Source organism: Conger conger, chromosome 9 (genome assembly GCF_963514075.1).
Source record: "Conger conger chromosome 9, fConCon1.1, whole genome shotgun sequence".
Taxonomy (NCBI): domain Eukaryota; kingdom Metazoa; phylum Chordata; class Actinopteri; order Anguilliformes; family Congridae; genus Conger; species Conger conger.
The window spans coordinates 61,056,444-61,061,443 of record NC_083768.1 but is presented as its reverse complement, the minus strand read 5'-3'; the positions used below and the strand labels follow the sequence as shown (position 1 = coordinate 61,061,443).

The 5,000-nt window shown below is 42.3% G+C and overlaps 1 protein-coding gene across 1 annotated transcript in view; it reads left to right on the top strand.

Moving 5' to 3' along the window:
• Positions 1-5,000, top strand: part of hibadha (3-hydroxyisobutyrate dehydrogenase a) — a 38,694-nt gene that overhangs the window by 17,881 nt on the left and 15,813 nt on the right. The gene's annotated exons all lie outside the window — the stretch shown is intronic.

Genomic DNA, 5,000 nt, shown 5'->3' with positions numbered 1-5,000 from the left:
AAACACCCACTCAACACCACATCCCATACAGAGCGCTAAACACCCACTCAACACCACCTCCGTTACAGACTGCTAAACACCCGCTCAACACCACCTCCGTTACAGACCGCTAAACACCCACTCAACACCACCTCCGTTACAGACCGCTAAACACCCACTCAACACCACATCCCATACAGAGCGCTAAACACCCACTCAACACCACCTCCGTTACAGACCGCTAAACACCCACTCAACACCACCTCCGTTACAGACCGCTAAACACCCACTCAACACCACCTCCGTTACAGACCGCTAAACACCCACTCAACACCACCTCCGTTACAGACTGCTAAACACCCGCTCAACACCACCTCCCCTACAGACTGGTTCCTATATTGTCTTAGCACCATTTTGCTGACTGAAGTTCACAGTTGGCTAATGCGTATTTCACACACACACACACACTTTCATAATGCGCACACTGACATATTTCAATACACAACCCAAGCGCAGCTAAACCACTGGTCAAAACAAATGACAGTTTTTTAGGGTGCAACAATTAAACCCAAATGGGTTTGTGTCCAGTGCACCCTTGGACTGATGCAGGTGACCCCCCTGGGGGGATCTGTCTGTCAGCTCAGGCCCAGTGGAGTGGGTCACAGATGTAACCACATGGTGGCCAATAAAACACACCATGCTGATTCACTCATGACACCCCCCCCCCCCCCGCCCCACGAAAAACACGACACGCTCCCCAAAGAAACACGTCACGGTCCTGAAGCCATTCTCCACACCCTCCCCCCGCCCTGCGTGCCCGCCTCCTCAGACAGGCTGGTTAATTGAACATGATAAAGTGTGGAGTTAATTACCTCTCCCACCTGTCACTCACTGCTCCGGGGGGCGTGTCTGGGGGCGGGGCCGCACAGCTGTCGCCCTGTCAGTGCCTGTCACTCAGACAAAGGGCTCCTCCCCCGGGGACTGCCACTGACACGCACACACTCACACTCACACACACTCACACACACTCATGCACACACTCACACTCACACACACTCACACACTCATGCACACACTCATGCACACACTCACACTCACACACACACTCACACACACACACACACACTCACTCTCTCACACACACACTCGCACACACACACATACACACACACACATACACACACACACACTTACGCACACACACACACACACACACACTCTCTCACACACACATACACTCACGCACACTCACACTCACACACACTCTCACACACACATACACACACTCACACACACTCGCACACACACACATACACACACGCACACACACACACACACGCACTCTCTCACACACACACATACACACACACACACACTCTCTCACACACACACATACACACACTCACACACACATACACATACACACACTCACACACTCTCTCACACACACACACACTCTCTCACACACACATACACACACTCACGCACACGCACACACTCACACACTCACACACACACACAGTCGCACACACACACATACACACACTCACACACATACACACTCACGCACAAGCACACTCACACATACACACACTCACACACACACATACACACACTCACACACACACACACACACACTCACACACACTCGCATGGTCGCACTCCAACACTGGGCTACATGTCACTGCTGACCTGTAACAGTATCTTGCGAGCTGCTTTGTGTGTGTGTGTCTGTGTGTGTGTGTGTGTGTGAGTGTGAGTGTGTCTGTGTGTGTGTGTGTGTGTGTGTGTGCGTGCTGTATTGTATGTGATCTGTGTGTGTGTATTGTTTGTGATCTGTGTGTGTTTGTGTCTGTATTGTATTGTATTGTAGTGAGCTGTGTGTGTGTATTGTATTGTATTGTAGTGATCTGTGTGTGTTTGTGTGTGTATTGTATTGTATGTGATCTGTGTGTGTTTGTGTGTGTATTGTATTGTACTGATCTGTGTGTGTTTGTGTGTGTATTGTATTGTATTGTAGTGATCTGTGTGTGTGTGTGTGTGTCTGTATGTGTGCAGCGAGCTGCTTTGTGTGTGTGTGTCTGTGTGTGTGTGCGCGTGCTGTATTGTATGTGATCTGTGTGTGTGTATTGTATTGTAGTGATCTGTGTGTGTATTGTATTGTATTGTATTGTAGTGATCTGTGTGTGTATTGTATTGTATTGTAGTGATCTGTGTGTTTGTGTGTATTGTATTGTCGTGATCTGTGTGTGTATTGTATTGTATTGTCGTGATCTGTGTGTATTGTATTGTATTGTAGTGATCTGTGTGTGTATTGTATTGTATTGTAGTGATCTGTGTGTGTATTGTATTGTATTGTATTGTAGTGATCTGTGTGTGCTTGTGTGTATTGTATTGTATTGTAGTGATCTGTGTGTGTTTGTGTGTATTGTATTGTAGTGATCGGTGTGTGTATTGTATTGTATTGTATTGTAGTGATCTGTGTGTGTATTGTATTGTATTGTAGTGATCTGTGTGTTTGTGTGTATTGTATTGTCGTGATCTGTGTGTGTATTGTATTGTATTGTCGTGATCTGTGTGTGTATTGTATTGTATTGTATTGTAGTGATCTGTGTGTGTATTGTATTGTATTGTAGTGATCTGTGTGTGTATTGTATTGTATTGTATTGTAGTGATCTGTGTGTGTTTGTGTGTGCATTGTATTGTATTGTAGTGATCTGTGTGTTGTGTGTATATTGTATTGTATTGTAGTGATCTGTGTGTGTTTGTGTGTATTGTATTGTATTGTAGTGATCTGTGTGTGTTTGTGTGTATTGTATTGTATTGTCGTGATCTGTGTGTGTATTGTATTGTATTGTAGTGATCTGTGTGTGTGTGTGTGTGTGTGTGTGTGTGTGCGCGTGCTGTATTGTCGTGATCTGTGTGTGTATTGTATTGTATTGTATTGTAGTGATCTGTGTGTGTTTGTGTGTGCATTGTATTGTATTGTAGTGATCTGTGTGTTGTGTGTATATTGTATTGTATTGTAGTGATCTGTGTGTGTTTGTGTGTATTGTATTGTATTGTCGTGATGTGTGTGTATTGTATTGTATTGTAGTGATCTGTGTGTGTGTGTGTGTGTGTGTGTGTGTGTGTGCGTGCTGTATTGTCGTGATCTGTGTGTGTATTGTATTGTATTGTAGTGATCTGTGTGTGTATTGTATTGTATTGTATTGTAGTGATCTGTGTGTGTTTGTGTGTGCATTGTATTGTATTGTAGTGATCTGTGTGTTGTGTGTATATTGTATTGTATTGTAGTGATCTGTGTGTGTTTGTGTGTATTGTATTGTATTGTAGTGATCTGTGTGTGTTTGTGTGTATTGTATTGTATTGTCGTGATCTGTGTGTGTATTGTATTGTATTGTAGTGATCTGTGTGTGTGTGTGTGTGTGCGCGTGCTGTATTGTCGTGATCTGTGTGTGTATTGTATTGTATTGTATTGTAGTGATCTGTGTGTGTTTGTGTGTGCATTGTATTGTATTGTAGTGATCTGTGTGTTGTGTGTACATTGTATTGTATTGTAGTGATCTGTGTGTGTTTGTGTGTATTGTATTGTATTGTAGTGATCTGTGTGTGTTTGTGTGTATTGTATTGTATTGTCGTGATCTGTGTGTGTATTGTATTGTATTGTAGTGATCTGTGTGTGTGTGTGTGTGTGTGTGTGTGTGTGTGTGTGTGTGTGTGTGTGTGTGTGTGTGTGCGCGTGCTGTATTGTCGTGATCTGTGTGTGTATTGTATTGTATTGTATTGTAGTGATCTGTGTGTGTTTGTGTGTGCATTGTATTGTATTGTAGTGATCTGTGTGTTGTGTGTATATTGTATTGTATTGTAGTGATCTGTGTGTGTTTGTGTGTATTGTATTGTATTGTAGTGATCTGTGTGTGTTTGTGTGTATTGTATTGTCGTGATCTGTGTGTGTATTGTATTGTATTGTAGTGATCTGTGTGTGTGTGTGTGTGTGTGTGTGTGTGTGCGTGTGTGTGTGCGTGCTGTATTGTCGTGATCTGTGTGTGTATTGTATTGTATTGTAGTGATCTGTGTGTGTATTGTATTGTATTGTAGTGATCTGTGTGTGTATTGTATTGTATTGTAGTGATCTGTGTGTGTATTGTATTGTATTGTATTGTAGTGATCTGTGTGTGTGTGTGTGTGTGTGTGTGTGCGTGTGTGTGTGCGTGCTGTATTGTCGTGATCTGTGTGTGTATTGTATTGTACTGTATTGTATTGTCGTGATCTGTGTGTGTATTGTAGTGATCGGTGTGTGTGTGTGTGTGTGTGTGTGTGTGCGTGTGTTTGTGCGTGCTGTATTGTCGTGATCTGTGTGTGTATTGTATTGTATTGTATTGTCGTGATCTGTGTGTGTATTGTATTGTATTGTATTGTATTGTCGTGATCTGTGTGTGTATTGTATTGTAGTGATCTGTGTGTGCGTGTGTGTGTGCGTGCTGTATTGTCGTGATCTGTGTGTGTATTGTATTGTATTGTCGTGATCTGTGTGTGTATTGTATTGTATTGTATTGTCGTGATCTGTGTGTGTATTGTATTGTATTGTAGTGATCTGTGTGTGTATTGTATTGTATTGTATTGTAGTGATCTGTGTGTGTATTGTATTGTATTGTAGTGATCTGTGTGTGTATTGTATTGTATTGTAGTGATCTGTGTGTGTATTGTATTGTATTGTATTGTATTGTAGTGATCTGTGTGTGTATTGTATTGTATTGTCGTGATCTGTGTGTGTATTGTATTGTATTGTAGTGATCTGTGTGTGTATTGTATTGTATTGTAGTGATCTGTGTGTATTGTATTGTATTGTCGTGATCTGTGTGTGTATTGTATTGTATTGTAGTGATCTGTGTGTGTATTGTATTGTATTGTATTGTTGTGATCTGTGTGTGTGTGTGTGTGTGTGTGTGTGTGCGTGTGTGTGTGCGTGCTGTATTGTCGTGATCTGTGTGTGTATTGTATTGTATTGTATTGTAGTG